The 24,423-nt window shown below is 41.4% G+C and overlaps 1 long non-coding RNA gene across 1 annotated transcript in view; it reads right to left on the bottom strand.

The window, feature by feature from the left end:
- Nucleotides 1-24,423, bottom strand: part of LOC102449085 (uncharacterized) — a 67,320-nt gene that overhangs the window by 9,307 nt on the left and 33,590 nt on the right. Inside the window, exon 2 of the long non-coding RNA XR_331264.4 lies at nt 1,847-1,914. This is a non-coding gene — a long non-coding RNA (uncharacterized LOC102449085). The remainder of the gene's footprint in view (nt 1-1,846; nt 1,915-24,423) is intronic.

Raw genomic sequence — 24,423 nt, forward strand, 5'->3', positions numbered from 1 at the left:
ACACTTAATTCTTTAAAACTTTGATACAGAGCCGTTTAAATAAACTAAGCTTTAAGGGGATGACCTGCAGGGGAACATTTGAGCTTTCTTCCTCAAAAGAAGAACTCTGAATTTTGCTTTTATGTCATGTAAATGGGCAGGGGCTATATTTCCTCATCTAAGGAAAGATACAAAGGCTTTGAAACATAACTATAGCAGAAGACAGTCAAGACTGAGATTTTTCAATTGTCTCCTGTGACTCCTGAAATCATGGGACATTGATTGTATAGTTAGCAAATTGTATGCCCACTTTAATGCTAATGATTGAGTCCCATTCAGTGTTCTAGAAAAAGGTGACAGTTTCAGGATCCGAGCCCTAGGAGAAAACAACTTTCTTACCCTTGATTTGGAAATTAGTTCAAATCAACACTTAAAACATTGCTGAAGTGCTCTAATGCAGACAGTCAATGATGTTTGTGTAGTTAATATTCCTCCCCAAGAAAAGGTAGTTATGCTGGGGTGAGCAATTCTCCTATTGACATAGTGCTGTTTACATGGAGATAGATCAGTATAACCATGTTGCTCAAGGGATGTGGATTTTTCACATCCCTGTGCTAAGCTCTGTCATTTTTTGAGGAGTAACGTTAATTTGAACCAAGGGGTTTGGTTTGAACTAACGCGTCCCGGCGCGTACTTTCGAAACAGCTGTTAATCAGAGTAACGCGCCAGACGCTAGTTTTGTCCTGCATATGAGAGCAGGAATTTTCACCCCTAGGTAAGGTGATAGTTCCCATTACAGAAAGGATGTGGACTTATTGGCGAGAATCCAGCAGAGGGCCACAAAAATGATTAGGGGGCTGGAGTACATGATTTATGATGCGAGGCTGAGGGATTTTGACATATTTAGTCTATGGAAGAGAAGAGTGAGGAAGGATTTGGTAGCAACCTTTAACTACCCGAAGAAGGGTTCCAAAGAGGATGGAAAGAGGCAGTTCTTAGTGGTGACAGATGACAGAACAAGGAGCAATGGTATCAAGTTGCAGTGGCAGAGGACTTAGTTGGATATTAAGAAAAACTACTTCACTAGGAGGGTGAGGAAGCATTGGGATGGGTTACCTAGGGAGTGATAGAATCTCCATCCCTAGAGATTTTTAAGTCTTGGCTTGACACAGCCCTGGCTGGGATGATTTATTTAGGTTTGGCCCTGCTTTTAGCTAGGGGTTGGACTCGATGATCTCCTGAGGTCTCTTCCAGCACTCTGATTTTATGATTCTAAGTAATACTCCTGCTGATATCCTAAAATGCTATGGCCTAATTTTCACTGAGCACCTACTGCTCCTTTTAATTCTGTGGATGTTCAGCACTTCTGACTATCAAGACTCCAGAATCAGAGGAGCCTGAATTCTGTTCTCTTTGGGTATGTCAAAAAATTTAATTAAGATACACAACTTCAGCTATGTTACTTGTGTAGCTGAAGTCAAAGTAGCTTAACTAAGCATTTGGAGCTATCTACTCTACAGGAAGTCGAAGGAAGAACACTCTTCCTTCTACTTTCCTTACTCCTCATAAAAGCAGGGTTACCGGCATTAGCTAGAGCACTCCTCTCACTTTGAATTAACTGTCTTACCTAGACTGTTAAGTCCAACCCTGGAAGATTGACAGAGGCAATTTTGATCTTCCTCTGTAGTGTAGACATTCCCTTTGACACTGGTTTAAAAGAGGAAAGGCTCCTTGTCACCCAATATAAAATTAGTGTAAGTTAGTAAAGAATGATTTCTTGTTAGTACTATGAAAATGGAGAATATGTAAAAGCATAGCATCCAACAATTATTGTTGAACATATACAAAAAAAAGCTTGTATACTCACTATACAGTCACTGCACTACAAAGGCCAGATTTTCCTATGTGCTGGAGCTGCATCTGGCATGTCTGAGGCTGGGGAACATAAACGGGAGAATTGGCTGAAATGTATTTTTGTCAAAATAGGTTGTTTGTCATAAAATGTCCTTTCTGGGTCAGACAAAAGGTCCATCTAGCCCAGTATCCTGTCTTCTGACAGTGGCCAATGCTAGGTACCCTGCTCCCCACCCCCACGGAATGAACAGAATCATCAAGCAATCTCAGCCCTGTCACTCATTCCCAGCTTCTGACAAACAGACACAAGAGACACCATTCCTACCTATACTGGCAAAGATGGAGTTGCCAAAAATGAAATATTTTCTAGAACTGTATAAATTCTGAGAAAGTTTTCACTGCAAATGATTTTGCAGAGCTCTCTGAGGTCCAGGGCACTTCTCATAAGAGAGAGTGAGTGAGAAAGAAATTAAAAATGTAGACATTTCTAATTTGGAATTAGAAGTTTTGCTACAATCCAGGACCAAATCATTTCTGAAAATTCATCTCTAAATAAAACAGATTTTTTGGTCTGCAGCTAGTTTTACTAAGAGTTTTATTGTCGCCTTTTCATTCTCATTACCCCTCTACATTTGGGATCAGCTGCAGGTTGATTCAACCCCTGAAGTAACTTAGAACAGCCTTAAGGACATCTCTAATTTGCATCAGTAATGGCCCCGATGCACTTTGCCACTGGTCCAGACTTACTGAAGCACAACTCAGTAAGGCTATGTCTACTCAGCAGCATTATTTTGGAATACTGTAATGTCAATTATTTCGAAATAACCTAGGGTGCATCTACACAGTAAGCCCATTATTTTGCAATAAATTCGAAATAACAGGCTTCTTACTCCTACTCCTCTAACCCTCATTGTATGAAGAGTAAGGGAAGTTGGGGAAAGAGTTCTCTATTTTGAAATAACTTCCATGTAGACAGTGCCAAGTCAAAATAAGGTATTTCGACTTAAGCTGTGCAATTATCACCGCTGAAGTTGTGTAGCTTATTTTGTGTTTAGCCCTGCTATATATACGTGCCCTAAGTGGCCTGGCTTCAAGCATCCCTAGGATGGGGGGCTAGTGTAATGCCAAGAAGTAGAACTGAACCTGGGACCTCTTAAACGATGTGCATGAGCCTCTACAATTTGAGCTAAAAGCCAGCTGGCTCTCAGCTAAGGCTGTAAAACACACTCATTCTTTTCTCTCTGTAAGTGGTCTAGGTGTCATTAGATGGGACAGTACACCACACTCAGAAGTCGTATGTGTTATACTAGCACCATATGGCATGGAAGTGGCCAAACTAGCTTTGCACCATCCAAGCATTCCACAGAACACAGGAAATCTTCAGCTGCCTATGTATACTAGCTTTCTTTTCTATGCTATCTGCACTCTTCAAGTAATGGGAAGGAGATGGAATGGGACTGAGGATCTGGACCCCATTATCAAACATGCAGGATAAATTAACAACTTCATTCCAAAACTGCTGTGCCTGTAACTAATACCAAAGTTAAAAGGAAATTGAAATCAGCTATAGGCATATACCATGCTGGTGCATGTTCAGCTAGGGAATGGAATGAATCATCTTTGTACTTATCTTTAGTAAAATGAATGGGACGACAAAACAGAAAGGAGATTAACCAGAAATATTTACTAAATTCTCTTGTTTGAAGTGGAACAGTTTATAAAAGTACAAGGTAGTCTTCTGAGATAAGCAGTTAATGATGATTCCTTAGGTCAAAATTGAAAGATCATAGGCAGACGTTCTTACTAGTCACCTCGCAGAAATGAGGAATGTAGCATATGATATCTCTATATGATGCAATACATTTTTTAAAACTCTGACATTTCCATTTTTATTTTACAAAGATTAACATAATCTGGAAAGAAAAAAATATGGCACATTTTCTGATAAAATTGAATGACTATTCCCTTCTGGTTGGAATGGGATTTGGAATAGCACTGCATAATTAAAAGGATATAAAGGCTTCCAATTCTAGGCTTCTAGCTCAAATTCAGTCTTGGTTAGAAATGCCTAAAAGTCCTTATCTGATAACAACATATCAGTCTATATTTAATGAGTTCAAAGTCCTTGGTCCAGATCCTACAGGAATTGTCTCCTGCCAAATGGATATTTGATTTTGTGTGAAGTAGAAACTTTTATTGGTAGTTCTAACAAAAAGGCCAAAGCTTACATGAACTATTTTCTCACCCATAATAACGGTCAGTCTGGGTCAAGGGAGAAACATACAATCAATGCATAATCTATAAAACAACCTTCAGTAAAGATACAGATGGGTAGATATGCTGCCATGGTATTATATATTAAATTTGCTTTATGCAACCATAAACAATAAAGAAACATCTTATCACTACATTTATCTTTCCTTTTGTACCATAGACCTATAAATATATTGGCCTAAAATCTGGGCAAATTTGTGCCACATGAATGCACTAGCTAGCCAGAGGATTCTGTACTGTAGGCCAGCCCTGAGACCGAATAGTGTATCATACATGATGACCTCTCTGGAGTAAGGTTTATGGACAGGAGAAAAAACAGTGTCACTGACCATCCCTATGCCTTGATGATTGTCAGCTGCTACCATGGCCCATAATGTCTTTTAACATATGAACCCTAGTATCCTTCAGGTTGCTCTAACGACTGCATGGAACACACCTGGATGGTCCAGAATTGGACAACTCAAAAGCATCTTTAACACCCCTTTCCTTCTTGGCTCCCTACCTTGCTCCCCTGAAGTTACACTGTGCATTGCTCTGAGACCATCACTCCTCCTAGCTAACTGAATGATCCTTAATGTTCTTGCTCTCTGCTCTCAAGTGAAAGATTCATCTCAGAAAATAATATTAATGAAGCACGTTTGCTTTGGCAATACAAAAGAGTTACTGAGCAGATAAAGGATGGTAATGTACTTTGATTTTACCTAAAGCCTTCCTGTATTAGAAGAAAAAGATGGGTTGGTTGCAAAAGTAAGAAACAAATCTAAGAGTTAAACCATCTCTAGAAATGTTGTAGTTCTGGTATGTTCTTGTCTTAGCTTCAGGAAATGTTTATGTGAGTAATGACATGATTTGATGAGTTAAAAAAGTGCATATAAAGCAATTGTCTGGAAGTATCTGTCACATATTGTAGTTACCTCAGTCATGTTCCTTAAGAAAGGCTTTTCAAATAATTGTGTGTGTTGATTAATGACAGAACTAGATGGGCCATCAGCCATTACACCTATTTAATGACAAACATACTCTTGCCCTACACAGCAACACAGGTCTCTAAACTAACATTAATTTTGAAAGCTACAAGCTTGGAGGCTTTACTGTCTTTTGCATCATAGACAGAATGAAGTAATATCTGAAATCTATATCTCATATTTCTACTAATTTATCATCATAAAGAGAGACATTTTGTGCTGTTCATTCATTATGAATTACTTATCTGAGATCAAATATCCAGGGAAGTTATTCTAAAGATTTTTAATTATACATTCTGGGTATTTTATTAAGAATACTTATTGCAACCAGAGACAAGTTATGGTAGTCATGCTGGCAGACCAGTTCATGCCAGAGTGTACTTAAGCCAATTAATGCGTGTGCAGAAGTAATTAACAGTTGAATGCAGAAGAGTACATCTGGTGTTCAGACTTCATAAAACTAATGGTACGGTACTTGTATTGTTTTCATTTATTTGTATCCTGTTATAATGCAGTAGCAAATATCTAAATTCTATATATCCCTGTTATTAAAAGAAAGAGCATTGTGGATTGCTAATGAAGGACTCTAACAGAAAAATGCTAATTTCAAAAAAAGTGGCCACAATGTGTGATGACCAGAGATTGATGATTGAAAGTGCATTCGTCATTCACTGCCATCAAGGGAAAAGACTAGAGTAGAGACACTGTCAGCTAGGGTTGCCATTTCTGAATCACACAAAACTGTAACGCTTGTGCCACCCCTTTTTCAAGACTCTGCCCCTGCCACCCCCTTTCTCTGAGGTCCTATTCCCACTCACTCCATTCCCCTTCCACTATCACTTGCTCTCCTGCATTCCACCCTTATTGCTGGATGGTTCTAGAAATGAGGGGTCCAAGATGAAGGAGGTGGCTCCAATTTGGGGCAGGTAATTGGGATGTGAGAGAGGGTGAAGGCTGGGCTGGGGGTTGGAGTACAGAATGGCATGTAGCGTGCAGGCTACAGATGGGGACTCTGGAAAGGAGTTAGAGTATAGGAAGAGATTGGGGCATGAGATCCAGCCAGGTGGTGCTTACCTCAGGCAGCTCCCAGTTGCTGGGACAACAGGGCTAAGGCAGGCTCATGGATTCTGAATTTCTGGGTATTTATGGGTACTCAGTCACTTCTAGGAGCTGTGCTGAGCCAGGGAAGGCAGGATTCCTTTTTGAGTAAGTGTTCTGATGGAAAACAAGACCCCTCCCAGCAACCCTACTGTCAGCTTTTTTTCAATAGGAGAAGATGGAACTATGGAGTCAAAAGATTTTTCATCTCTGACCTGTTTGGACTGTTACAGGCAAGTGTACCAGATGGAAAGTAGAGATCCACAGAGATAATCTCGGTACCCCAAAAAAGACTTTTGGGAAACCAGCAGTCATTACATCAGTCACCATTTGGAATTACAAACTGCAACTCACTTGTTGATATATTTTACCTGATTTAACTCTCAATAGCTTTCATTTCCTTTTCTTAGCTAACACATCTTTAGTTAGTTTACTATAGAATTGGCTGTCAGCTGTGTTCTCTCTAAGGGTGTGTCTAGACTACAGAGTTTTGTCGACAAAAGTGGACTTTTGTCGACAAAACTATACCTGTGTCTACACTACCACTGAGTTCTGTCAACATAACGTCGACAGAACTCAGCAGTTTTGTCGACGCTGGTAAACCTCATTTTACGAGGCATAACACCTTCTGTTGACAGAGTTTTGTCGAAAGAAGGTGTTATTGCATGTAAACTGTCCTTGGGTCTACACTGCCATGTCGACAAAGCAGCTTGCTTTGTCGACAGAACTGAATGTAGTGTAGATGCTCTTTGTCGACAGAAGCTTTGTCGACAGTATCTGTCGACAAAACTTCTGTCGACAAAACCCTGTAGTCTAGACGTACCCTAAGGTATGCACCTGAGCAGGCGTACACCAACAGTTTGCGGCTGTCCCCTCCACCCCTGCCAGCAGCAGCAGGGCATGTGGTCATGGCCCTAGCTTTAGCCCTCCCTAGGGCTGGATCTGCAGTTTACGTGACAAGCTGCAGTTGTTCTGGAGGCCCTGGCTGGGACCGAAGCCACATGGCTAGCAGCAGCTGTTCCAGTGGCCCCGGTAAGGGCTAAAGCAAGTAGTGGGGAGCAGCTGTTCTGGCAGCCCTGGCAGGGGCCAGAACTACATGCAAGACAACAATTGTTCCAAAGACCACGGACGAGTCTGGAGGTGCATGGCAGGTAGCAGCTGTTCCAGAGGCCTTGACCAGGGCCGCAGCCTTGTGGTGGGCATTGGCTGTTCTGGCGGCTGGAGCTGCCATAGCTGCAATGGGAAGCCACCTCCACCTTCAGCTGTCTGCAGCTGCTGCTGCTGGATGTGACCTGGGAGCAGGACATGGTGGTGGCCAAGGAGTTTGTGCTGTGCAACTTAGAATCATAGAACACTAGAACTGGAAGGGACCTCAAGAGCTCATCAAGTCCAGTCCCCTGCCCTCACGGCAGGACCCGGTACTGTCTAGACCATCCCTGGTAGATGTCTATCTAACCTGCTCTTAAATAGCTCCAGAGATGGAGATTCCACAACTACCCTAGGCAACTTATTCCATGCTACGTCTAGACTACAAGCCTCTTTCAAAAGAGAGCGTCTAGACTACAAGCAGATTTTTTGAAAAAATGAGCTGCTTTTTCGAAAGAGAGTCTAGATGGTATCTTTCAAAAAAGCACAGTTTGCATTCAATAGTGCCTTTTTTCGAAAGAGTACTATCAAAAAAGTCATTGTTCCTTGTAAAATGATGTTTACGGCGATTGAAAAAACTTCCACATTCTTTCTATTTATTTTTGAAAGAACACGGATGCAGTCTAGATACAGGTGAAGTTTTTTCTAAAAAAAGCTACTTTTTTCGAAAAAACCCTGTAGTCTAGACATACTCCCAGGCTGCGTCTAGAACGGCAAGTTTTTTCACAAAAGCAGCTGCTTTTGCGGAAAAACTTGCCAGGTGTCTACACTGGCCGCTTGAATTTCTGCAAGAACACTGACTTCCTACTGTCTGAAATCAGTGCTTCTTGCGGAAATGCTATGCTGCTCCTGTTCGGGCAAAAGCCGTCTTGCGCAAATGCTTTTGCGCAAGAGGGCCAGTGTAGACAACGCAGTATTGTTTTGCACAAAAAAGCCCTGATAGCGAAAATGGTGATCGGGGCTTTCTTGTGCAAAACCGCGTCTAGATTGGCACGGACACTTTTCCGCAAAAAGTGTTTTTGCGTAAAAGCATCCATGCCAATCTAGACGCTCTTTTCCGTAAATGCTTTTAACGGAAAACTTTTCCGTTAAAAGCATTAGCGGAAAATCATGCCAGTCTAGACGTAGCCCCAGTGTTTAACTTGCCAGAGACAGGTGACACAATGCCCAGCCTGTACTTCAGAGGCAGCATGTTCACACGGTGTTGCCCGCTCTGGATTGGGCCAGCAGCTTTTGGCATCGCCCCTGGCTGCCCTCTGCCACAGACACTCCCCAGAGACAGCAGCTGCCGGTTAATTCTTTGCTCCATGACCAGGGAGATCAGGACATGAGGCTGGACTGAATGGCTACGTCTAGACTACATCCCTTTTTCGTAAAAGGGATGCAAATTAGACGTATCGCAATTGCTAATGAAGCGGGGATTTAAATCTCCCCTGCTTCATTAGCATAAAAATGGCTGCCACTTTTTTTCCATACGGAGCTTTTTTGGAAAAAAGTGCCAGTCTAGACACTGATCTTGCGGAAAATAAAGCCTTTTCCGAAAGATCCCTTATCCCTTTATGAAATCCACGCTTCATTAGCAATTGCGATACGTCTAATTTGCATCCCTTTTACGAAAAAGGGATGTAGTCTAGATGTAGCCAATGAGTGGCCCAATACTTAGAACTGGAAGTTACAAGAGAGCCTGGTAGCAAAAATAAATCATAATCAACAGATGTTCTAAGCTCCTTAGGGGCAGCGACCCCACTCCCTCTGTCTCTCCTCTGTGCCCTGTCTAGTCCCAGGTTTGGTTTGAAACTTAATCCCTAAAATGTGTTGTTCTGGCCCTCAAATGTTAATGGAAACAACATTGCAAACCTGTGCCCCCTTCCCTGCCCGCTTCTCCTGTTAGTTTATCCCCTGTGCATTTCTTAACCCCACTGTGCTGAGCCATTAGTCAGAGCTGAAGACACACTGTGCTGGTTGAGAGGAAGAATAGAGCTGCCTAAAATTGATGATGCTAGGGACAAAAGTTCCTGAAATCTTTCTCCTGGGGTTTGATTGCTTGGGGTTTATGCCACCATTTATCACTGATGTTATGTAGCAGCGCAGCACAGGTTTTTAAGAAAAAGAGCATATTGTTTAAACTTTGCAGGTATGTGTATATGTGTGTAGGGGGTGGGGATGGGGGGAGGGAGGGAGGGAGGGAGAGAGGTCTTTTTACCTTATATGGATGGTATGATACAGTACACTGGTACTTAGGGTCAGCCATAATAATAAAGATGTTTGGGTGAAAGTTCTGACTTAACAGCTCTTTTTATTCTTTGTGACTGGGAAAGGGCTGTTTTAGTATTCTTTCTTCCATAACATTTACAATCATATATATATATATATATATATATATATATATATATATATATAAACACAAATATGATATTTGTTAGTAACTGGTGAGTGCAACGGAAGCACACATCTGAACCAGTGTACATGATCTCAATGTTGGCGCACAAGACAAAACTCACTTCACTCATGGATGGAAAGTCTTGGAACACTAGCTGTCAGAATTGTCTTTGACATAGATCTGCAATGCCAATTGAACTACAGATCGGATCTCCCTTGTCCAGCAAGCCTCGGGACCTGAGTTTCTGAACAACAGAGTCTGCTCGATGAGGGGAGGTCAAGGCTCCCTACTTGGCTATAGGCTTTGCTTTTGGGTGGGGCTGGGCTCCCTGCCACCTGCCACTGGCTCCAGCCCCATACTTTGCCAGGCCTGGCCAGGGCTGATCCCCTACCGCTCTAGACCTGGATAAAGGCCAGCCTCTGGCAGTATCTCCTCCCCACTGCCCCACAGCACCAGTTCGGGCTGCACACTCAGCTGATTCCAGAGCTGAACTGCCTGTCATGAGCCCCAGATGAGAATGAGCTCCTGCATCTCACCAGCCCCACCTGACGCTGTGCTTCTCAGTGCCAGCCCTGGCTCGGGCTGCATTCCTGGCTGCTGGTCCCACTACCTCCAGCTCTAGCTGGAGCTGTTCTCCATGCTGCCAGTCCTGTCCAGGGCTGTGGTCTCACCCATGCTGGCCCCACTGGGGCTGGGCTTTCCACCGCCAGGTCAGTCTGGGCTATGATTCTGAACCTGACCAGCCATGGCACTCTGGTCCAGCAATATCCATGATTCTGCCAGACAGTGGATGTTGGTGGAGCAGAGAGTCTTGGATTTTAGAGATTCAACCTGTAGTGTAAGTGACTGGTCCCTTGAGACTGGGAGCAACCTTGTGTGGTAAGACTTTTGGTTTAAGTGACCTTTGATCACAAAGTTCAGTTTGTCTCGTTGATGAGACTAGAACACACCCGCTTTGGGTGTCTGCCTGGTTTTCTGACAGTCTGGCCTGAGGTCATAGGCACTGACTCTGTGGGTGCTCTGGGACTGAAGGAAAATTAGTGGGTGCAGAGCACCCACCAGTGCCAAGCTCCCCCTTGCCCTGCTGCCCCCACACCTCTTTCATGCCCTCAGCCTCATGTTTACCCACTCCTCCCCACTCTCAGTGCTTCTGGAGCACCACAAACAGCTGAATTGTGGCATTCAAGCTCCAGGAGGGTGGGGAAGGAGCAGGAATGGGGCACACTTCGGGGACGGAGGCAGGGAAGAGGTGGGATGGGGGTGAAGCAGGTACTCACAGTTTTGGTCCATGTTAGGGTATGTCTACACAGCAAAGTTATTTTGGATAATGGCTGTTATTTCAAAATAACCATGAGAGTGTCTATACAGACATTGCATTATTTTGAAATAATTTTGAAATAACGGGCAGCTTCTTCTGAAGCCTGTAAACCTCATTCTATGAAGAATAACATCTATTCCAAAACAGCTATTTCAAATTAAGATGTGTGTAGACACTCCACTGCTGCTATTTTGAAATAGCCCCTTACTAGGCCCATTCTAAGTTATTCCTCTCCAGCATCTCCTGGGCCTCTAAATCGAGATAGCACATCTACATTAGGGAAGCCTACCTCGGACTAATTTTGAGGCTTCCTTGCAGCGCAGATGTGCTATTTCAAAATAAGCTATTTTGGAATAACTATTCTGAAATAGTTTATTTTGAAATTGATGTGCAGTGTAGAGGTAGCCTTAGATAGCATGACAAAGGTTAGAAATGACAGGAGAAAAACAAGGTCTTCCAGAGGAAAAAAAGCCCAAGAACATTACAGTTAGATATTATTGCAAATAATTTATAAAGAGAGCCACATGGTCTAGTAAACAAGAGATGTCCATATCCACACAGACAATTAGGTATTCCTCTGCTTACTGCTGCAAAACCTAATCCCTAGGTATCCTCTTGGAGGCACCTAGACTCCCCATACAGCGCATAGGGAGAGTTTTATATCGTAAGAAGGTATCTTCCTTGTATTCTGGCCAAATGGCTAAATATCTCCATCCACATAAAATATGGGCTTTTTAATAAAAGGCTTTTTAATCTAGTGGAAAAAGCCATAATAAGGACAATTGGCTGGCATTTAAAGACATACAATTTTATAGTGAAGTATGGCATAATTTTTTAACCATGAGGGTGATAAAGAAGTAAAGCAAATTACTAAGGGAAATGGTGGATAGTCCACCTGTAGATGCAGTAGCACCATTTCTGGGGGGCAGAAGCAAAATGATATTTTTGGTCTTATTATCTATTACTTTTCTAATGATTTCCAATATTCTGTTAGTTTTTTTAGTCTGCCACTGCACATTGAGCAGATGTTTTCAGGGAACTATCCTCAATGATTCTAAGATCTCTTTCTTGAATGGGAATAGCTAATTTAGATCCCACCATTCTTGTATGTATAGTTGGGATTATATTTTTTCCATGTGCATTACTTTGCATTTATCAACACTGAATTTCATTTGCCCTTGTGTTGCCCAATTACCCAGTTTTGTGAGATCCTTTTGTAAGTCTTTACAGAAAGCTTTGGACTTAACTATTTTGAGTAATTTTGTATCACCTGCAAATTTTTGCCACCTCATCATTTATCCCTTTTTTAAGAACATTTAAAAGTTTAACAGTACTGGTCCAAATTTAAATCCCAGCAGCACAACACTCATTGCTACTCTCCCCTCCCCCCCCCCCCCCCCCCGCTCCTGCCCCTTTTAAGTACCTGTCAAAGATCATCCAATCCTTCAATTACTTGAATGGCCAGTCTTTTGTTATTCTTAATTACCTGCCTCCCTCTTCTTATAACAAATTCCTGCCACAAAGGTGAAACTGTAAGCAGCTCAAACTTTGTTGCAGTTAAGAACTGCCTTTGGAGCCAGGGCATGAAGCTTTAAGCAGACCTCAACTATGAAATCCAAGGGTTCAAACTTTAGGGGGACTAATGCCCTCCCCAGAGGCGGCCCGTGCCGATAGGTAAACTTGGCAGCCGCCTAAGGCACCAAGTTAAATGGGGCAACAAATTCCCTGCCACTTTCCCTTCCTGTAACGCCTGGCGTTGGTCCTGGAAGAGGAGTGCAGTGGCTTCCCTGCGCCACAAGAGAAATGAGTCCGCCCCAAAGGAGGAGTGCAGGGAGTTGGCCCTGGGGGAGGCAAGCGCCGGATTCCCTTGCGCCACAGGAAGGGGGGGTCGGCCCAAGGAAAGGTGCGTGCAGGGGTTCCCTGAGCCGTGAGGGGAGGGGGGGTCGGCCCAGGAGAGGCATGGCCAGTTTCCCTCTGTGGGGAGGAATCCTCAAAGGAGGCAGGTGCAGGGGACTCTCTCCTCCCACTGGCACCCTGTTTCCTCCCCCCTCTTCCCTCTCCCCTGTCCCCAGCCACAGAACTCTATCCTCAACCCCCCTCTCTCCAGCGATGTGGTAGTAATGGCAGTTAAAGCAGGATAGCGTAATGGACTGTTTTGGATTTGTAATAATAAAAATTATAATGAACATTTGTCATGCATTTTTATTTGAAATTGTACTGAAATATCGTCTAGTTGTCGTGTACAAATCTATTCGGAAAATTTCGTGTCTCTATTTTAATCTGATCTCAGAAACATTGGTTGGATGGACAAACGGAATAATTATGCCTGTTTAAATAAATATGCTTAAAAAACATTAAATGGAAAATAGGGGCAAAATATTTCCAAGTTTACCAAAAACCTCAGCCTATATTTGCCCTTGGGGTTGGGGTGTGTATGTGCCGATTGCATTGTTTGCCTAGGGCACCAGTTTCTGGCAGCTAGTCTAAGGCTGCCCCTGGCCCTGCCTAATCCCCCCACCGCAATGGTCCCCTTGTCTAGATGTTTTCAGATCATGGCTGGATGTTTTTCTTGAATATCTGCTTTTGTCAAATGTAAATTATTGGAGACAATGTAGGGGTAGCTAAGTGAAATTCTGTTGCCTGTGTTATGCAGTGGGTCAGACTGGATGTTCTTCTCATCTATTCTAGCCTTAATATCTATGAGTTAATTAATCTATTTAAATTAATCTAATTAAACAATCCTAACTGTCAGGATAGTCAAACACTGGAATAAATTGCCCAGGGAGGTTGTGGAATCCCCATCTTTCGAGATATTTAAGAGTAAATTAGATAAATGTCTATCAGAGATGGTCCAGACAGTATTTGGTCTTGCCATGAGGGCAGGGGACTGAACTCGATGACCTCTTGAGGTCCCTTCCAGTCCTAGTATTCTATGATTCCATGAATTGTAGGTAAAATTCTGCTTGAAATCAACAGGAGTTTTGCCATTGATTTAAATAGGGTCAGAATTTTGCCTTCCTTATTTTGATCCATCTTAAATCTCCCCGTTGAGAGCAAAGAAAAGGCACATTATGTTACCTCACCTGCATCTAACTGTTCTCCTGATCATGGATTCCACAACACTGATGACTCTGTTTCTGAGTCTGTACCAAAGACCTAGGCTGTGTCTATACTGGTGCGATCTTGCGCCAGAGCTATACAAATGAGGCTCAGTGTGGAATATCGCCGAGCCTTATTTGCATAACTAATGAGCCGCCATTTTGCAGAAGAAGCTCTTGTGCAAGACGGAGCTGTCTACACTGCCCCTTCTTGTGCAAGAAAAACCCTCTTGCGCAAAGCCGTTATGCTGATTATTTTCAGGCATAACAGCTTTGTGCAAGAGGATTTTTCTTGCGCAAGAAGGGGCAGTGTAGACAGCTCTGTCTTGCACAAGAGCCTCTTCCACAAAAATGGCGGCTCATTAGTTATACAAATGAGGCTCGGTGATATTCCACGCTGAGCCTCATTTGCATAGCTCTGGCACAAGATTGCGCCAGTATAGAGACAGCCCTAGTGTCAGGTTCAGACTGCTTTCATGTAACAATAACATGTGTGACATAAGTTGTTTTTTTTCACCTTTGTCTTACTTTTAATGCTGTTTTATTGATCTGGTTATTTATTTAAATTATAATAATCTCTATAAATTAATAAATAGTGGGATAATTCCCTGATTTTTATTACTCTTAATAATTTGACCGACCAGATTTTTGGTGGTATTTATATGTTCTTAGCATACTTTTTCCTTCCCACTGTGGTGTAGGAAAAGCTCACTCTGCTAGTTACCCTTTCTTTATTTCACTACTCTTTCGATATATAGAAGATATAATTAGAGCTGTGCAAATCAGACAGCAAACTCAAAACAAAATGTTGAGTTTTCAGTCAGCAAAACCCACTCAGCATCAGAAAAGCACAGGGGTAGGTTTCCCTTATAATATTTAGTCTGTGGGTTAAGACATTTTCTCCGGAGGCCTATATCTGAATCCCTAATCTGGACAAGAGACTTAAACTCAGACTTTCCTTGTCCAGGGGATGCATCCTAAAACTAGGGTATTCTAGAGAGGGTTATTTTCAGTTGTACTTGTTGAAGTTGTTTTATGTTCCATGTTCACGAGAGTAGGAGTACAAAATCAGAGCCTTCCCCTACCAGCAGAGCTTCATATCCACCAGGCTATTTTGCTCACAAGCTCCCTTGTTGAAGCTGTTCCACTTTGTGCAAATACATAAATATTCATTAGACAAGCAAGAGTGAGAGCTGTTCTATAAGCCAATGATTCAAGCACCAAGGAGGTTAGCAATATGGATTTCAATCCCTCCTCTGAATTACGCAGAGGTATCATTTAAATCTATATATCCTACATCTTAGGTGACTACAGACTTAGTCTCACTTGCTCTCTCTTTCACCCTATGAATTTTTAAGTATTTATACAAAGTGGAACAGCTTTAGCAGGAAAGCCTGAGCTAAGAGTATTCTATAGCCTTGTGGTCTGACTGCTTACAAAAGAGAGAGAGAATCTGAATTCAAGCCCCTGTTCCAGAGGAAGACTTGAAAAATGCATGTCCTAAATAAATGCCTGTATTTGCCTAAAGGTTATCAGGAACACAGTTTTCTTGAGCTGTAAAACCTTTTTCCAAACCAAACTAATCTGGTCAAACTGGCAAGTTATTTTGAATTCCCCAAAACTGCTCCCTCCCGGAATAAACTATTGGTCTGAAAACTTTCCGACTGCTCTAGCAATAGATGAATTTGTGAGTTTCTCAGACCTGCAGCCTATTTCATTTGGGCACAGATGCTGACCCATGTAGAATCAGTTGAAGAACCAAGGCCTTAGTGAGAGAAGCAGGTGAGAGCCTGATGCCAATCTGGCTTTTTTAGATGGGCTGTGTCTAGACTGGCCAGTTTTTCCGGAAAATCAGCCGCTTTTCCGGAAAAACTTGCCAGCTGTCTACACTGGCCGCTTGAATTTCCACAAAAGCACTGACTTCCTACTGTAAGAAATCAGTGCTTTTGCAGAAATACTATGCTGCTCCCATTCGGGTAAAAAGGGCCAGTGTAGACAGCTCAGATTTGTTTTGCGCAAAAAGGCCCCGATGGCGAAAATGGTGATCGGGGCTTTTTTGCGGAAAAGCACGTCTAGATTGGCCATGGATGCTTTTCCACAAAAAGTGCTTTTGCAGAAAAGCATCTGTGCCAATCTAGATGCTCTTTTCCGAAAACACTTTTAACGGAAAACTTTTCTGTTAAAAGCATTTCCGGAAAATCATGCCAGTCTAGACGTAGCCATGGAGTAAAGGATTTGGAGTAAAGTAAAGGGCCTCGCAGAAAACCAGGTCCAGCTGGAGAAGGAGTACTCCATCACAAGCATTGTAAAGACAGATTCTCACAAAGGAACTGTGTCCAGTGTGGGGGTAGGGATGGAGGATCATGGCAGAGACAGAGCTGTAGCAGGCAATGAATCTGGGAAGGGCAGCAACCCATAGAGAAGCCTGAGGTGGTTGCTGTAACTTAGACCACCTAGGCTGTTGAAGTTATACTGGTAGTTCCAGCTCTCATAGAAGCACAAGAGGGGAGGGCTTTAAAACATCTTAGAGCCTCACTCCCCTTGGGCTGTTAATTCTGTGTTGAAGCACAGCATCTTACCCTGTAAGTCTTAAATTTAAAACCGATTTCTCTGAAAGCAAAATATGTTTCTTTAAGAAAATGTAGAATTTCTAGGAGCCTGTTCTCCCCCAGGCCCTAGCCCTCCTTCCAAAACCAGTCTGGCTTTTGATCTACTATCTTGGAGTGTGATACTGTGTCAAGCCAAGAATCTGCAACCTTCCTCCTCTCTCTGAAAAAATGCTTCTCTTGGAAGTATCTTTGCAGCTTTTATCTTGTTTTGAAGTCCCCCTTTCACCTCTCACTATTTTTAAACTTCTTTTCCCATCCAATCTGCTCCTTTTCATGTTTTATTTTCCCAAGGCTTTCCCACCCCTGCCCCTAACCTACACACACTTTTTCCAGATGTGTGGTAAACATTTCTGTTTCAGAGCACATCTCTAAAAACAAAAACATTCCCGAGGCTAATTTGTCTCAGATCATTGGGGTCTTAGAGTGTGTAGACACCAGATGAGCTCAGAAGCTAGAGGAAACCTCTCCTCCAAGTTTTCCTTAAAGATCTGGTAACATGAGTCCAAAGCTTGTGTACAAAGCATGAATGAGAAACCAGTTTGCTCAAATTCAGGGTAGGACAGAAAAGAAGCTGTAGATGAGCTAAATGTTAATTCTTGCTTATTATTTTTATTCTTGAATTTGAAGGAACCATGTGTTAACAATCTCTGAATGATTGTCTCTGAATCAAGGAAACTTATGCTGTCTTAGTGACACAGCTGTGCAAATTTGAACTCAGAATTGTATCATGTGCTCTTGATATCATTGTATCATTCCTTGATTGGATGACCTAATCCTTATAAAGGAAAGCATGGCTTTACAAAGTTATTAAGCTCAGTAATGTTGTATGGGAGTAGGTAGAATGTAGCTCTTCTAGTTTGACAAAGCTTGAGGATTTTTTTAAGTAAATTTTGGTGCTGTTAGAATAACAGAGATAAATGTTTCTAATACTTTCTTTACTAGATCCAAAGAATTGATTTTTAGGGACATGTGCATGTAAAGACTAGAATGGAATTAGGAATAGAAGATAAGGCTGATCTTGTGAATAATGTCCATCAGAGAAAAAGAGAGCTTTTTGCAAGTCACCTTGCATGTTATGAGTCTCTTTAGTCATTAGATAGCCTTAATATGTTTCAGTCCCCATTACTGGCCTGCTCTGTATATTGAAAGTACTACCTTTTTAATATACACAGGGAAGGGGAAAAGGCACAACTTTATGTAACTTTTAATTAGATGATTTTCCTACTCTACATACAAGAACTGTTTGCAACAAATAAAAGATGTCATTAGTTCTGATTAGGTTTCCAACCTATTTCTCTGAGTTAGAGCCTTACACTATTGTTCTTGTCTTTAACCAATAATCATGAATTTAGTAGCTCAATTTCCATAGTTTATTTCAAGTTATGTCAATGGCATAGCTTATTTCAAAATAGCTTCTTTTGAATTTTGGTGCTGTCTACACAGCACTTATTTGGAAATAGAGCACTGTTCCTCAGACTACCTTTAGTCCTCATAAAATGAGGTTCACAGAAGTTGGAGTGAGAAGTCCTCCAGCTTGACAGTATTTCAACATCTTATCTACAAAACTGGCAGCTATTTTGACATAAACTATGTTATTTTGAAATAACGTTTCTGTGTAGACATAGCCTCAGAGAATTTGCAGTCACTGCTCCCAAAGGGACAGTACACCCCAACTTAACAGTTATGCTAGAACATGGCAGAGACCTCCCATACCCACTTTTTTCAAACTTAATATGCAGCCATCTGTGAAAAGAGGGCTCCTGTAAAACTCTGTACACCCCCAGTGCCCTTTGCAGTTCCTGACTCTCAGCTACTATCAATCCTGTGATAATGATTTTCAGTCACTATGAAATTGGGTGAGAGATCTAGAAGAGAAAGGCATCATATATATCCCATTATCAGTCCCCTGAACCATCCAGCTTTTCTCTGTCAAGATTTATCTAGCATGAAAATTAGTTTTTTAGTAATTTAATATGTTTTAATATATTTTAAGACTGTTCTATTTAATATATGCAGTACATTAGATCAGACACAGAACACATGTACAACAGCCATATCTCTTGTCTCAAGGGTCTGCAATTATACCACATTCCACAGATTGCAGTGGGAACTACTATGCCATGCTGCTAGCTTCAGGGAAAATGAATAGGTGGTTCACTCTTAAAGTGGTGTATAGAGCATATATATACTGTATGCTAAGAGCTTAATGGTAGCCATTTATACATAGTGCTTCTGTATTAAATGTCTGCTTTACTTATACAAATCAGTCTGTGGCAGTCTTCATCTTGTCAACATTGCAGCTAATGGATTTTTGTCCAAAGTATTAGATAATCTTGGCCTTTATGCTGAAGCATTATACTCAAGTTGTCTCAGATTAAATTTTTCTCCCTGCATTATTAAAGGTACACATTTAATTAATCCAGCAATGCCATGTTTTCAAGAGTTACCGTCATGCACACAATTTAATGCATGCTGTCAGAAAGAGTAGTATGCAAGTTCAGCGCTTCTAACAAAACGTCCTTCACTCTTATGGTATTGTTCAGGGAACAGCCTTCTAGTGGGTGTAGCTGGGGCACAAAGCCTAACTGGACTCAAGATTGATCTTGATAAATTAATAGAGAGGGTGGTCAGGGGAGACCACAGCCTGCCTGGGCCCTGGGGGGTAGGGGTGGGGGTGCTTCCAGAAGTGGTAGGGCCCTAGGAGGAAGGGGCAGGACTATGGCAGCCAGCCTTCCATTCTGCCCAGAGTGCAGCATACACTTCCCCAATCCTCAGAACCACATGGAAAGCACAGTACTCCGATGGCAATTTAAAGGGCTCGGGGCTCCAGCTGCCACCATGGCAACTTTGGCTCCCTGTCAGTTGGTGGTATAATGAGATTGCCTACAGTGGTATGTGACCCCTGCATGGCTGCTAATAACAAATACCCCTAATGGCTGGAGCTGGGATGCTAGATGAGGAGAGCTCTGAGTTTCTACAAGGAATTTTTTCCCAGGTGTCTGGCTGGTGATTTTGTCAACATGCTCAAGATCTAACTGACATATTTGGGATTGTGAAAGATTTTCCCCTCGGTCAAATAGGCAAGCACCTTAGGAGACAGAGTTTCCCGTTTGCTCCAGTATGGATGAACTGCACCATTTACTGTAGTTCAAACCAGCAGTGCTTGCTGATTTGAACTACAGTAAATGGTAGATTCTCTGTAAATTGACAACCTCAGCAACTCAGCCAGAGTTTATGGGTGTTTTCCAGGAGTGGTGCATGAGGTTCTGCAGCCTGTGATTTGCAGAAAGTCATACTAGAGCTATACAATCCTCCCTTTTGTCCTTAAAGCCTGTGTCTATAACTTAGATGTCCCATGAAGTCCTTTTCAGTTCTCATACCCATTAATCTCTGAAATGCACTGATGTGTCCACACAAGGGCAGTAAGACCTAGAAACAGAGTAGAAGAAAATTAACCTGACTTCACACTGAATTAATCATCTTTATTAGAAATTGAAAGACTCAACAGTTAGCTGTGGCTCAAGGAAGCATAGTAAAACCTGAGGAGCAGGAGCTAGGACACTAAACTCTAGCAAAATTGTATAACCTCTTTTAACATAGTTTGTTTGTCTCTAAAATGTATTTAATTATGCTTGCCTCCTCATTGGGATGAGTGACATTGCTTTAGATAGATTGGGCTAAACGGCTCAGATTTCTCTCTGATAATTTTTTAATCTCCATTTCATTTTCTCTCTGTTTCAGAGGGACAGATTTACCAAGTATATTTAGGCATATCAATGTGAACAAAAGACAGTTGGTTAGGGCAAACAGTAAAATAAGACCATGTATCGTACTCTGCTCACTAAGGACTACAAATAAAGTTACGGCAGCATCAGGTTGAAGTACTGTAAATTATTCACCATGTTGTAGATTATTAAATAAAACTGGAGGGATAGTTTGATAACAATAGTTTGTTGGCAGGATTTAATCTTGCTTTTCTAAAAGGAGCTTGTTTTCTTTCTATTGTTTGAAAAACCTTTCAATAGATGCTTATTTATTGAAATATCAGATTGACTAATATATGGAATGCAACACTTAGAGGGATGTTTTAATAGTTTGTGATTTCCTGCCTACATAATTTGAGTTGTATTCTCTTCTCAGCCAATCAGGCTATTTTGAAATCCTCTATTCAAGGTTTTGTTGTATTGCATAGATACTCATCTCTCGACTAAATAAACTTTGTTCTGTTTCATGCAGTTTCAAATGCTCACATGAAGTCTCACTCATCTTTCAAGGGCGACGTAAACGAAACTACATCATCTGCTTATTTAGTTTGTCTTTATTTTAGGAGAAAACTGATTTAACTTGAAATGAAGGGATCAAATGCTGAGAGGGATGGACAAGCAGATCTCAAAACTGATGCTGGAGATTGATGGAGGGGGATGAACAGCAATGGGAAAATCTAAGGCAGTTTATTCAGCTATTTTTGTCAGATATGAATTTTGCTTAGGATGGGCTAGTGGGGAATCATTCCAGAGACAAGCCTGACTCGATTCTCTGAACCATTCCCATCTAACTCAATTTAAAACAGCTACCAGGTAGCGTTAAATTCCGCCTTTCGTTTATTGTCCTTAAAGATTGCTACATCCTGACATGCTCTTTAAGTTAGGGAGAAGAGGGGGGTAGAGATGCAAGTTTCAGCTGCACCACAGATGGGCCACCAAGGATTTACTCTCTGACAGGAGAATTCTCTGCCGGTCATTTACAAGTGGATTATAGTCCCTTTGTGTCAACTGGTGGTACAAAGGAGCCATAACTCAGCTAATAAATGTATCCCTATATACGTTGGCATAAAAATATAATTCCAAGGCAGCAAGAATCAACTCAGCAACTCAGCTATTTTCACTCTAATCACTTTGTGTGTGTGTGGTATCCCTTTGCACCACTGCCTTTTTAGCTGGCAAGCACTTTGGGGCCAGGGACTACGTGAGCTCTGAATTTCAAAATCACCTAGCACATGCCAGCACATACCTGACTATTCTGTGCCTTTGCAGGCTGTGATCTCATTCTATAGAATCAACTAAGCTGGGTTGGGCTCGGTTAGTAATTGAGTGGGAGATCTTCAGGAAAAAACAAAGTACTACAGGAAGTGGTGTGAGTGATTCAACAGGTAATTTGTTCTTCTTTCTGAGTCAAAAGTGAATCAGTGTCCCAGTCTGGTGATAGGGAAAGCTATAATGTTGTAAAACTATGTGCTTTCCACTGAGGCGTAAAACTTAACTCCTGACTATATCTAATAATTAAAGAACTGCAGGAACTTAACCTAGGAATAGGAGAGTTTTCTGAAGTCTCCTACATTCTACTTATTTAAAACCTTCCATGTGCTTTAATTGAATGTTATAGTCTTCTTTACTTTCTTTCCCAAATTGTACTGTATTACTTTGAACTGTTATAAAGAGTATTGTATTTCCCCCCCACAAATGAGTTATTAGTCCATGTCTGCTCTCTTAATTTGTGATTGTGATCCAAGCTCAGAAGAATGGGACTTGGTCAGTACTAGACTTTAGAATGGAAACAAAGCAAAACAAAAGACAGTGCTATAGACTATATTGTTGATAATTCAGCAAATAGTTCAGAATCCTTCAGAACCAATACTTCTTCCAGGTATCCAGAGGTTCTGTGTTAGCAGAAGTTCCTGAATTCTAAAATCAGGGTCCTGATCATTGTGGTTATTAAGGATTCCATGGCATTTACAGGCATTTTCTACACTGCAGCTCACAGCCAGAATAGAGGGACTTGCACTAATGGGTCTTGAGGATTTGTGAGCGGGCTCAAGTTATTTAGCTAGATATATCATCATATGGATATTGTGGTTCAGGCTAGAGCTCTGGTTTTCTAGCATCAGCCTCCCTCCCCACTTAGGCTTGACAACCGGAACTGTAATTATTTCTTTTTAGCACAGTGCTTGATCTCTGGTTAGCATGAGTCAGTCTTTCCAAGCTGGAAGACTCACTCCCTGCTGCAGTGTAGACAGTCCTTATTTGGCAAGACTAGAGGTGGTATTAATATTAAAAAGGCATGGCGCCAAATTGTTTGTTACATTAATGTAAATCAATTGTCTTAGCTGAAATCAGTAGAGATACAGAGGATTTTACTGGGCTGTAATTAGGATTAGAATTTGGCTCAATCTAAGAGCATTACTGGTAACCTAAAACTCTACCCTGAGTAAGTTTGTTCTGGTTTCCTGGAAAAATGACTTCATAGTAATGAGAAATGTAAGACTGGAATGGACCTTCAATAGTTATCAAGTTCAGTCCTGTGTAAAGTGGTCGGACTTAGTAAATATAGACTGTGCCTAACTGGTCTTTGTGCATCTTTTTTTCAAAAACCTCAGTGATGGGGATTCCACAACCAACTATTCCAGTGCTTAACTATAGTTAGGCCAGGTCAACACTAAAAGGGAAAGTCGACGTACCTTGTTTTGAGTTTCTCCATCGTCCCCACAGCAGGAGTTTGACAGGAGCAAACGTTCCCTGTGGCTTCCCTTACCCCTCACAGAAGCAGAACACTGAAGAGGGTGCCCCCAGAGTTCAATTTAGTGAGTCTAGTTAAGACTTGCTAAAACTGAACTCTGGAAGATTGATCATGGCAGTGTTGATTTTCTGTTTAGTGATGACATGGCCTTATAGTCAGAAAGATTAAACCCATTACTATTTGTCCTGCCTTCAATGGACATGTAACAGCCCTGAACAAATCTAAAGACTGTTATCAGGTTGCCCCTTAGTCTTCATTTTCTCAGTCTGAAATATGAGGTTAATAATTCTCATTGGTCTAACTTAGAGGGGTATTGGGATGATTAATAATACAGCTGGTGTAAAATTTGCTGATGAAAAGTTGCTAGAAAATGCTGACTCTACACAAATCGAGTTTTTCAGGAATGCATTGATTTTATCAGTACTTTTGACAGTAATTTGTCTAATCATTTTGTTCTTATAAAGTCAAAATGATTCAGTTAGGCATATAGCATACAAACACTTGTAATATTTTGACTTATGTATATTACAATTGAAAAGCAAAAGTCAAAACCAAATATTTTGGAACATTTCAAGAAAAATTCTGAGATTGCTACTTTTTATTCCACGGAGAATGAGATTTTCACTTTTTGACCTGCTCTAATTATTAGCAGTGAAAAGCTCTTTATAGAGTGCTAACTATTATTATCATCAATACACATAACTGCTCAAGTAATTGTGATTAGAGAGGTCTTTTAGACAGCCCTGCCTCTCCTATTTAAATATCATCTGGCTGTATGACAGCCCAGGTGAACTATTAGCAGCTTTTGTATAATTTCTAAAGACAGACTGTCTCGTACATAAGAGCAGAAACAGATGTGTTTTAGCTACACAAAGCTGCATATCCCATAATCTCATTCAAATTTACAAAGCAAATAATACTGTAATTGGATACGTTGCACCAGGATAATGCTGTGATCCATAATGAATTATATATGTTTAACAAAGCTAATCAATGTTTATGCTTAACAGCATCAGCAGATCATTTTAGGTATCAGGATTGAATCTTTTTACCAATTTCCCATACAGCATTGCATTACTTTTAGACTTTGAGAAAGAGTGAGGAACTCAGTAGATTAGCAGAATGGGAGGTTCTGCATTCCTAAATAGGAATAAACAAGTCTCTATATTTTGCTAGGATATTAGGCTAT

The sequence above is a fragment of the Pelodiscus sinensis genome, chromosome 4, assembly GCF_049634645.1.
Source record: "Pelodiscus sinensis isolate JC-2024 chromosome 4, ASM4963464v1, whole genome shotgun sequence".
Taxonomy (NCBI): Eukaryota; Metazoa; Chordata; order Testudines; family Trionychidae; genus Pelodiscus; species Pelodiscus sinensis.